The sequence below is a fragment of the Thalassophryne amazonica genome, chromosome 12 (genome assembly GCF_902500255.1).
Source record: "Thalassophryne amazonica chromosome 12, fThaAma1.1, whole genome shotgun sequence".
Classification (NCBI taxonomy): Eukaryota; Metazoa; Chordata; class Actinopteri; order Batrachoidiformes; family Batrachoididae; genus Thalassophryne; species Thalassophryne amazonica.
Window position 1 is genome coordinate 21,802,725 of NC_047114.1, and position 12,863 is coordinate 21,815,587.

Below are 12,863 nucleotides of genomic sequence, written 5' to 3' on the forward strand. Positions count from 1 at the left end.
AAAACTGGCTTATCAGTAGCTGACAGTGTAATAAGTCAATACTAAAAAATAGCGGTTAGCTGTAACTTTTGCAAATTTTTTTTTTTTTTGTGGTTTATCGGTTTAGCATTATAAAAGTTATCTTTTCAGTTAGCTGTCCCACCACTGATTAAAACATGGTTTGAGGTTATATAGATATTTACTGTCATTGCATTATTGATATCCATATGTCTTTGTCTTTCTTTTAAAGATGAGTAGAGCACTCAGAGGTTTGGATAATCATGTTTTTTTTTTATAGGTGAATTAATCCTTTAAAAGATGCACAATATGTTTATTCCCTTGATGTTGCATTGAATACAATTTCTATTAATTTTCAAGTTGCCATTTTTGGTGCAGCTGAAAAATAATTTGTTCTTTTGTGTTGAGGAACAAGTTAACCCCTGATTTCCACGCTACTTCTGATCTAGCACTAAGCCAACGCTCAAGATGTATTTATTTAAAATGGCATTTAATAAGTAGTGCCACTGTGACATGTTTGCTTTTTTGTGCCTGATTTTATTGTATCTGTATTTGCTTTTATTCTTATGACTTTTATTTCTTGATTTTACTGGAAAGCACTTTGGTCACCTTTCGGTTGCTCAAAAGGGCTGTATAAATAAGGTGCTGGTTTCCATTTCATGTTCTTTGTGATGACATTAAAAAAAAAAAAAAAAAAACCTGGAGTGGCACGGTGAATGCTGAATGCTCTGTTCCTTGAAGTTCAGACATTTTTTAGATTCCCAAACCAAATAAATAAAAATAAATAATAAATTAATCAGTTTGGAGAAGGTAACTTCATGAAGTAGCATTGTTCAAGGATTAACAGAAAGAAGTCATTCAGAGGTAATTTTTATATATTGTATTGTTTATATCTTGAATACTAAACAAATAACCCAAATAAATTAACTTCAAAAATGATTTCATGTTCCTGTGTCTTCTCTAATTAGTTAAATGAGTGCAGTTCAGTCAAAACATAATTTTATTTAAATGAAAATGGCAAGTTAAATTAGGCTAAACAATATAATTTTGTGTACACTGCATGCCTATTAATATGCTACCCATTAATATGAGCGAAGCGCAGCAAAGCTCGCTCTATGGTAGACCAAGGCACAAACCGGAAATGGCAGAAAAAATCTGCCCAGTGGAGAAAAAGCCACAAACCGATGGTAGATGAAGCAGAGATGAAGCCGCAGACCGGAAATGGCATGGTGAGATGCTGAAGAGCTTCGCTCGTTCATGTCCGCGACATATATATATTACGAGCAAAGTGACGCAAAGCTCGCTCATGGTACAGGGAGTCCTAAACAGGAAGTGCCAAATTTTAAGTTCACAGTGAAACAGGAAATGTCAAATGTTGAACACTTCCTGGCATGGGTGGAGCTAGAGTGGAGGCCAGAAACCCCCCCCCCCCCCCATTTTTTTTTTTTTTTTTGCCTCTCACACGCCTGGAAAAGCTCCTCGCCATCTAACCATGTGCTTTAGGTCCTTCAGACTTTTTTCAGTAAAATGGTTCTTGGGAGCATGAGCATGACTAAAACCCTTCTGCTTCTCCCCACCTTTTTAAGCATTTTTCTTTTTTTGCTTTTCAGCTGACCACAGCCCTCTTAACCCCCTGCCACTTTAAGCAATTTTTAATGTAGATGTAAATTAATATTCAAAATTGCTTTACAATTTGTAGGAAGAAATTTGAGACACCTATAAAGAGCTTGTGTAGTCATGGGATCTCTGGATAGAGTTGTTGACGTTGCAGGAGAGTGATGGTCCAACACTTTAGGGAGCTTGTGCTTTGTTGACCCTCAAAACGTAAACCTACTGCAAATTATACATTATCATGGATCCCCATGGGCACTAGTCGTTATTTATTTTTCGGCACACACCCACCATGCACACTCAGGTGCTGGATGGACACATCCTGTCCAGCCACAGATGAGCTGCATGGACCAGAGTCATTGAGTTTACCTCTGTTTATTTTTGAGGTCAGAAGTGGATTCAAGTTTAATCCTCCTGCTCAGCACACACCCCACGTACACAACATTCTGCACAGACAATGTCAGCACTCTGGCCTCATCCCACGTACACAACATTCTGCACGGACAATGTCAGCACTCTGGCCTCATTCTTTTTTTATCGAGCATTTCCAAAGGATCACGGTGCCCGTGTGTCCTGTCCTAACACAGCAGAGCCGTGCCATCAAGTGGAACTTAGTTTTATGCATGGCCTGGCTCTGAATGCACAGGGCAGCTGTACAGGCAGGCTTGGATTTTTGAGTTTTATCTTTTTCTGGGGGACAGTGGATTTCACCAATGTGGGAACGTGGATGAGACAATTTATTGTTTCATTATCTTTGAGGATGTCAATGGAACTTGAGAGACACAGCTCAGTGGACATCATTCTGTAAGTTCGTGAGCTCAAGCTTTTCTTCAGGTTTATTTATTTACTTATTCTTTATAGTGCTTTTTCTTCCTAAAGTCGGGGGAGTTTTCAGATTCTTTCACATAACTGCAATAGTCCACCACCATCCTATGTGCACAAACGTGGTCATCTCAGCCGTGGCAGTGCTGCATGAAAATTCATTAAGGTATATCTTATATATTATATTCCAATTCTAAGGTGGAACTATGCCAGTATACAAAGGTATATCTAAATATCTAAAAAGGAAGAGTAAAATAGGAGAATAGAAAAGAGTAGAGTAGAGCCACTTAGGTGCCTGGTCTTGAGGGGCCTGCAGACAGCACCAGTGGCATTATGTTTTTGTGTGTGTGCTGCGTGGCACGTCAGTGGTTCTCACAGTTTGTGTGCAGACTGCTCAAGATTTTTCACCACCACTCCAATTTGCATTCAGCAGACAGTCAGCCACCATGCACACAGGTGTTGAGAGCTCCAAATTCAGTGAGATTCCATGTGAAAGTTGTCTTTTCACCTGTTTTTGTGGCACATTGCATCTGCGCCTCCTCTCTGTCAGCTTTACGGATGGTTGTGAGATTTGTGCATGAACCTGTGACCTAAGGCGATGACTGGATGTTGCTGGCATGGGGGAACTCCTTGTATATTGCTGGAATGACTATGCCAAATGAAGTTAGTCAGGTGAGGTGTATCCTGAGGAATGAGGGCTACCTGATTACCTGACAGAGTTCTACCATTTTTTTTTTTTTTTTGAACCATCAACCTTGTGTGACATCACAGAGATATATATGAGGGGTGATTGAAAAGGTTTGACCCTGACCAAGAAGAAACCACAACTGAATTAATGTAATGCTTTATTTTTCCAGCATAATCCCCATGTACGAGGTCTGTTAGAAAAGTATCGGACCTTTTTATTTTTTCAAAAACCTGATGGATTTGAATCACGTGTGCTTGCATGAGCAAACCTTGAACCTTCGTGCGCATGCGTAAACGTTTTCACGCCTGTCGATTACATCATTGTCTGGTAAGCAGCCTTTGTGTGAGGAGGGTGTGTGAGACGGAACGACTGGAGCAGCGGCGCATCAAATTTTGCCAGAAACTGGACGACAGCCAGGTGGAAACCATTCGGATGATTCAGACGGCTTTTGGTGAATTTTCAGCCATGTGACTATCCGAGAAATTGTGGAAGAGGTGGGCATGTCACAGCATGTCCTGTGAGACTTCAACACGAAGGCGCTTTTGCTGCGTCATCAGCAGCAGCATGAATTTCACAGCCACTCTTTTCATGGCCAAATCTGTCTTCTACAGTGGAAATCTTATACACTGGAATGTACCGAAAAAAAGCTGATGTCCACCTCTTCCGCAATTTCTCGGACAGTCACACGACGGTCCCGTATCACCACAGCGTTCACTTTGGAATGACCTGGTCATTTCAGCATGTTGATGGCCGACCGGAGCGTGGCTCGCTCTCCACCATTGTGCAGACGTCTTTAACCCCTTAATGCCTGAATTTATATAGCTGTATATAAAAAAATGTGTGTTTTTGCCTTTAAGTAGATGGTAAATAATGTTGAGATTATTCATTTCACTTTTGCACAAAAAATAAATAGTAATTTTGGTATTTTGGTAATGACTTTGTTATGTTATAATAATAATGGTATGTTGCAAATTTGAGTCAAATATTGTAGCATATATGCGACAATAGGTGTTAAGGGGTTAAACTGGTTGTACCGCTCCTAAATCTGTGCGATGCCCAGAGGATCGTCACCGAAAGCCGTTTGAATTATCCGTATGATTTCCACCTGGCTGTCACCCAGTTTCTGGCAAAATTTGATGCGGCGCTGCTCCAGTCGTTCCGTCTTCATCCTTGGAATGAAAAAACGCCAAGCGCATGACACACCTCACACAAAGGCTGCCTGCCAGGAAATGACACAATCGACAGGCGTGAAAAAGTTCATGCATGCGCACAAAGGTTCAAGGTTTGCTCATGCAAGCACACGTGATTCAAATCCATCAGGTTTTTGAAAAAAATAAAAAGGTCCAATGCTTTTCTAATAGACCTCGTACATCCATACACTTTTTCCAGCATTGCTGGAGTGCCTTAATACTGTTCTCATAGAAGATCTCATCCTGGAGCTCAAGGAAGTCATCACGATCAGTATTATATTGAGTTCCAGCAAGATGCCTTTTCATGTTTGGAAATGGATGGAAGTCAGAAGGAGCCAAATCAGGGGAATAACGTTGGTGCAGAACAAGGGTGAAGCCACATTTGCGAATTCGAGCCATTGCGATTACCGATGTGAACTGGAGCATTTGTCGTGGTGAAACAGAACATCTACGGAGCATTCCACACCCCTTCTGTTTCATTTTCATACGCACTTGTCACAACAGGTAACTATTTGAATTGAATTTAATTATTTTATTTCGACACATGGTTGAATAAAAAAGAAATACAATATTTACAAACACAAAACAAAACAACAATACAGCAAAACAGAAAACAAAATACAATAATCCAAAACTGACCAAAATCAAAACCCATGTGACCGAAAGGGGTGGGTAGAAGCATAACTTATCAAGACCCACCCCTTATTCCACGAAATCAATAAATACATTCACTACTAATTAGATTCACACACACACGTATGCAAACACACACATATATATATATATATATATATATATATATATATATATATACATACATATATATATATATATATATATATATATATATATATATATATATATATATATATATATATACACACACACACATATATATCTATACACAAATACTTGTACAATACATATACCATCACATATGCTTCTCAGTCACGTTACAGGTCATACCCACATACGAGGTCTGTCAATAAAGTATCGTACCCTTTTATTTTTTTCAAAAACTATATGGATTTCATTCATGTTTTTACGTCAGACAAGCTTGAACCCCCGTGCGCATGCGTGAGTTTTTCCACGCCTGTCAGTGACGTCATTCGCCTGTGAGCACGCCTTGTGGAAGGAGTGGTCCCGCCCCCTCGTTGGATTTTCATTGTCTGGAAATGGCAGAATGATTTGGACTTTTTTCCATCAGAATTTTTTCAGAAGCTGTTAGAGACTGGCACCTGGAAACCATTTGAAAAATGTATCTGGCTTTCAGTGAAAATTTTACAGGCTTCACAGAGAATAAGGACTGTTACTACAGCTTTAAGGACAGCTTTAAGGACGCTCGACGCGTCGCACTCCAAGCTGCGATGACGAGGCAGAAAACACCAGATCATTTCTAAGCTGATGGCTCTGTGGATACGAGACCGTCGTGTGCACTTTCTCTGGTTATCACAAGAGCTAGACATCAGCCATTTTCCGGCAGATTTCACTTTTAACAAGAGATTTTGTCATGGAAAGCAGCGCGGAGGCTTAGAGCGTAACCACCAATTAGCTGTTTGAGCGAGACAAAGAACACCTCCGTTTCGGCGTGTCATGGGACAAGTTGGGACATGCCTATCTCAGCTTTCAATGCTTACCAGTCCAGTAAGTATCAGAGAAATTGTGGAGAGCTGGGCATGTCCTAATGAATGGTATAAAGTAAGTAACCCTTCCCCTGATAATGTGTCTTTGGCTTTATACAAGATGGCGATAGATTTGGACATTTTTGATTTAATATAGTTTATATGTACTTTCCAACTTAGTTTGTCAATTATAACACCAAGGAATTTATTCTGTTACTACCTCAATTTCCGTATTGTTTATAGTCAAATTTTTAAACTTAGGTAATTGTTTATTTCCAAATATAATACATTTAGTTTTCCCAAGGTGGAGTGACAATTTATTAGCATCAAACCAACCTTGAACTTTCCCAATTCGTTCTCCACCATGTCCAGAAGCTGTTCGACATTATCACCACTGCAAAACACAGTTGTGTCATCAGCAAAAAGGACACACCTCAGTGATCTCGACACCCAGCTTTTATCATTAATATACAGTAAAAATAACAATGGACCCAATACTAATCCTCTGATTTCCCGGGGTTCAGAATCGATATTGTTAAAGTGAACATACTGAAATCTGCCATGTAAATAACTATTAATCCAATCATATGCAAGACCTCTGATTCCGTTTTGCTGCAATTTAGATAATAGTATTCCATGATTAACTGTGGCAAATGCTTTCTTTAAATCAAAGAAAATGCTTACTGTGTATTGTTTATTATCAATTGCAGTCGCTATATTTTCCACCAAATCCATCACAGCAAGTGATGTAGTCCGAGACTTTCTGAATCCGTATTGTTCTTCGCAGAGAATGTCGTATTTTGATAAATAGTCCTGCAGTCTCTTAGCAAAAAATTTTTCTAAAATTTTGGAAAATTGTGGCAAAAGTGAAATGAGTCTATAATTAGAAAAGGTGTGTTTATTGCAGGATTTAAACAGAGGTATTATTTTGGCTATTTTCATTTGAGAGGGAAATGTACCAGTGCTCAGTGACAAATTGCAAATGTAATTGAAAGGTTTTACTACACAATTTTTTTCAATAAAGCCATATCCAAACTGTTAAAATCAGTCGATTTCTTACTTTTGGAACCATACACCAAATCAATTATTTCTCTCTCACCAGTGCCACCAATAAACATTGACATAGATTTATTAAATGATGTATTATTGACCCAGAAGTTATTTGATGAGTCAACACTAGCAAGATTTTTCCCAACATTAACAAAATATTCATTAAAGTGGCTAGCAATAGACTTGTCATTAATCATATTGTTACTATTTAAATAAAAAAATGAAGGATAATCGCTAACATTTTTACTCTTATTTCATTTATAATATTCCATGTGTTTTTGATGTTATTTCTATTTATACCCAGTAACTCTCTATATATTTTCTTAGAAAATCTCATAATATTAATTTATTCTTATATATTTTGTATTTAGTTTCAGCTTCCTTTGTTCTTAATTTATAAATTTTTATACAACAAGTTCTTTTTACATGCATTCTGAAGTCCCTTAGTTATCCATGGTTTGTGACAATATCGATTTCTGTGCCTTTTGTTAACAAGAGGACAATGTTTGTCATATAACCTGGAGACAGTTGAAATAAAAGCATTACAAGATTCATCAACATACACCTCGTCCCAGTTCTGGCACAATAATTCCTCCCTAAAGTTATCAATGATTACAGGTGTTACTGTTCTCCTCAAGGTTTTTAGTTCACTTTGGTGATTACTACTACTATGACCCTGTGATGCAAACACAGTAAAGACTGGCAAATGATCACTAATATCACTTACCAAAATTCCTGCTGTGAGATTACCAGATATAACATTAGATAGAATATTGTCAATAAGGGTTGTACAGTTAACAGTGACTCTGCTTGGATGAGTGATAGTTGGAAATAATCCCAAACAGTATAAGGAATTTATGAAAGAGGTGGTTTGTGGATGATTGTGAGGATTAAAAAAAAATCTACATTAAAGTCTCCACAGACAAATAAATACTTATTTCTATTGATTTTGTTATATGTTGCCATGACTATTTCTTCAAAAGAATTAATGTTTGCTCCAGGAGCTCTGTATATGCAGCTGACAATGATATTATTAGACTTCACGGTTATGATTTCCACAGTAACGCATTCCGTAATATTGTCCACTGTAAATGACATATTGTTAACAAGTTTGCAGTTACGAGGTCTGTGAGAAAAGTATCGGACCTTTGGCTGGGGAAAAAAAACTGGCTTACCTGGAGCGTTGGAAACCTAATCACCCTCGAAGTAGTCTCCTTGGGACTCCACACACTTCTCCCAGCGGTGTCGCCACTGTTGGAAGCATTCCAAAAAAGCCTCTTTCGGGATGGAGCGCAGCGCCGCCATCGTTGCAGCCATGATGTCCTCCCTCGTCTCAAAATGCGTTCCTTTTAATGGTGTTTTGATTTTTGGGAACAGCCACAAGTCGCAAGGGGCCATGTCAGGAGAGTATGGAGCCTGTCGAACCACAGGAGTTTGGTTTTGAGACAAAAAAGTCCAAATTAAGTTGGAGGAATGAGCTGGAGCATTGTCGTGGTGGAAGCGCCAATTTCCTGTGGCCGACAACTCCCGTCTCTTGCGCCGTACAGCATCACAGAGGCGACGGAGGACATCTCTGTAATACTCCTTCGTTACTGTTTGACCCTGTGGTGCATACTCGTGGTGTACCACACCACGGGAGTCAAAAAAAACAGTCAGCATTGCCTTTACATTGCTGCGCACTTGGCGCGCCTTCTTCGGCCGTGGCGACGTGGAATGTTTCCACTGTGATGACTGGAATTTGGTTTCCGGGTCATACCCGTACACCCAGGACTCATCACCGGTTATAATGGTGTCCATAAAGCTGGGATCAGTGTGAATGGAGTCCAGCATGTCCTGTGAGACTTCAACACGGAGGTGCTTTTGGTCCGCCGTCAGCAACCTCGGCACGAACTTCGCAGCCACTCACTTCATACCCAAATCTTCTCTAACAATGGAATGTGCCGAAAAAGTACTAATGTCCACTTCCTCCGCAATTTCTCAGATGGTCAGGCAATGGTCCCGCATCACCACAGCGTTCACTTTGGAAACGATCTCGTGATTTCGGGACGTCGATGGTCGGCCGGGGCGCGGCTCGCTCTCCACCGTTACACGTCCGTCTTTAAACCGGTTGTACCACTCCTTAATCCGTGTGGTGCTCATGGCTTCATCTCCGAAAGCCGTCTTAATTTTCCGAATGGTTTCCACTTGGCTGTCGCCAAGTTTCTGGCAGAATTTGATGCAATAGCGTCGCTCCAAGTGTTCCGCCATTATCCGCACAAACAGAACTCCGACGAGGGGGGTGGAGCACTCCTCCCATAAGGCGTGCTCACAGGATGAATGACGTAACCGACAGGCGTGAAAAAAACTCACGCATGTGCAGGTTCAAGCTTGTCTGATGCAATCACTTGATTCAAATCCATATGATTTTTGAAAAAAATAAAAAGGTACGATAGTTTTCTCACAGACCTCGTATAATCAGACCTTACATACAGTGGTACGCCTCCGCCCCTTTTCCTCTGTCTATTAACTAGAAATAATTCATAACCATCCAGATGTACTAAATCTTTGATATCATCCGTTAGCCATGTTTCTGAGATTGCAATAACTGAAAAGCTTCTTTTGGTTGTTGACAAACAATCACTTATACTGGACATGTTCCGAAGAAGACTTCTACTATTAAAATGTATAATTGAAAAGGCCCCATTGTTAATTTTATACTCTGAGTTGTTGTTCTGTAAAATAATTACATTGTCGTACTATTTTTTCAGTGAAAAAGGAGTCAGGGTCGATTTCAAGACCAAAGGGGCGGGAAGCATAATTACAGTGAGTGAATGTTTCCAAACCGAGCTCCTGGGCTGAAATAAACTGATCACTGTCAATGGTCATTATGTTATCTATAGATTTTTATCAATAATCACAAACCAAAACCAGTTTTATCCTCATTCATATTTATTCAGTTCTTCTATGTCTTTGATAACTAATACCTTAGCTTCCTCAGGTGTACCTTTAAGTTTAATGTATACTTTACAGTTCATAACCCACGTATTCTGTTATTTTGTTTCCGTAAATATCTGGCTTTCTTGGCAATATCAGCATTCCTTTTTATTAAATGGTCGTTCAGACAAACATTCGTACCCTTTAGCTTTTTCCCTTGTTTCATTAGTGCAATTTTGTTTTTCCTGCTTACAAACCTCAGAATCAGAGCAGGCGTGTTGTTGTCCGTAGCTGGGAGAGGGTGGCAAGCCTCGATGGTGTCCACGTCCAGATGAATGTTTCTGGTCGCGAGAAAAGCTGCCACTTGTTGCTCCGCGGAGCTCATCTCCAGCTCACCGGTTCTGTCCACAATGTTTGCGGTCACAGCTTGCGCATATGACCGGGGTCAGTATCCCAGTAGACAGCGGCCATGACCTTTCCATCAGATGAGACAGCTTTGGCTTTCTTTGGGAGAACCCACGTTTCCATTGCTTTGACTGGTTAAATGACTGAAATATCTGACTGAAATTTTTTTTCAGGGCCAAATCATAAGCTGTTCATCTACCTTTTTATAGAAACCATTTTGTAATCATGTCCTAGGACTGAAGATAAACCAAGGTGGAGAGCTAAAAAAAAAAAAAAAAAAACCCCAGCAAATTACTGTTCTGCTGAACAAGGTTATATTTCACTCAACCATCGCTGCTCTTTTCTAATGCAGCATCATGTTATAGAAAAGCTTTAACCTACAATATTTAAATACTTCAGGATAAACACATTTTAAGGGGACAGCTTTTTTTAAAGTGCTTTTACTTCATTCAATGCTAATTCAAATCTATTAGGCTAAATAACAGAAGCTCACCATTCAGTGACAATCTGAGTTTTTCCAGGACCTGAAATTCTGATGTGTGTAGCGGGGGGGGGGGTCGTCCTGCTTAATGTGTGTTGTACATCTGCATTTTCTTTGGCACATTTTCACCTTTTCTTTGTCTTTAACCAAAATTGATATCACAACATGTATATTTCATAAGATTACTAACCATAAGACCTGTAATCCTTTTATTTTTGGCTTCCCTCATCCTAACTGACAATTTTAAAGCGAGAACCCAAAACAGACCCAGTAATGCCAAGCTTAAACATTAAATAAAAATATTGCTTCACATCCCTCCTTAGTTGTGCAGAAAAGTTAAATTAAGTAAACTTATTTTATATGGTTCATTAATTAAACAGTCTGTCACTACAGCAAAACCTAAGCCCAGAGTAATACTGATTTAAACATTTTAGTTGTTAAAATTATTACTATTATAAGTAGTAGCAGCAGTATGAAAAAGGTCTTCAAGTGTCCTTTTAATCAAGGAGTGTTATGGAGGGCAGGAGGGCACCGGCAACCCCCCCCAACACCCTCTTTCTGTCTAGATTTCTCCCTGGTTTGCAGTCTGAATGTGGAACGTGCAACCTGATTGAGAGGTAAGAAAGTTTGAGCACATATTGTCATACCTCAGCAAGAGAGTTTATGGGACCTCTTAAACCCTGGAGTCCCCCTGTTTTGGAACATTTGAACACTCATAAATAACCAATGCTGACACCAACATACACTTATTATACATCAAAATGTCAAGCGAGGTCTCCTCTACAAAAGTATCCACTTCAATCACATATCAACTAACCCCAGCTGAAACACCAAGCAAATAGACATAAATCGGAGTTTGTTTGTTGTTTTTTTTTTTTGGGGGGGGGGGGGGGCCTCATTTACTCCTACCAAGTATTTATTTTGATTTTTTTTCCCCCCCCCCTAGGGAGACAGGTCCTAGACAGAGGAGATGGAGGAGGTTTTCTCCCTAGGACCTGTCTTTTAACTGAGCCAAACATTTGCATTTTTGACCTTGTACAAGCTGAGAAATAAATCACAGTGTATGGGTATGTGATTTTGGTGAAATAGGCTCTAGGGCTTAAGGGGTTAATTTGTCACGGGTCTGCAGCTGTGTTTGTAGTTCAATTACAGCAAGGACGCTCACAGAGAGAGCAGTTTTTGAAAGAAAATATGTTTGTAAAACTCTGCACTCTGCTACTGTTCTCACCGCACTGAAACATCTACACTCAACCACACAGTAGGTTGACAACACCGCACTCCTCCTGCAAAGTGCAGACAGGACAGAGACACAGAGGAAACAGGACAAAACAGAGACATTCTAAAAATCAATTTTTTAACATTTTGAATGCGGTGCACCTATGCCCAAAGAATGTGGTAAAATTTTAACCTTGCGTCCAACCTTGATTCTGCGTCAGGACAGTGTCAGCGTGAATCCTGCCTTTTGGTAGCCCAATTCATATTGAAGGAGAACTTTATTCCCTGTATGTGTCTACAGGGGGTGGTGTGTGTGTGTGCGTGCATGCAAGGGGCAGATTTCACAGCTCTGGGGAAGAAGTTCTCTTTCAACCTGGTGGTATTTTAGGTTTTTGTACTGCTTTCTGGAAGGAATGCTGTACAAACAGTCCATTGTCTGGGTGTGTGGGATCCGCAGCGATATACCTGGCCCTCTTCTGCACCCGTCCAGCATATGCTGAATCCAGATCTGGGAGGGAACTTCCCACAATCCCTTGCATTGTTCTCACTGCCCAGGTAAAGGCCATTCTGTCCTGTGCAGCTGTCAAACCATACCATCACTCTGACGCAGGGGATACACTATTCTGGCTCTGTAGAAGAGCCTTTGTTGGGCTTTCTTGACCATGCTACCAGTAGTGACACTGACCCTACCCAAATATAAAACTTGTGAAAAACCGGTCAAATAGTGAGAAAAAATGTCAGTGTCCTCTACCTGTAAAAGCCATTCCTGTTTTGGGTGTCATCCAAACCAAAGCAGCTGAAACTGATTAATAACCCCTCTGCTGAAGTTGAATTGACTTGATGCTATACTTGGATTAAAGTGTTCCTTT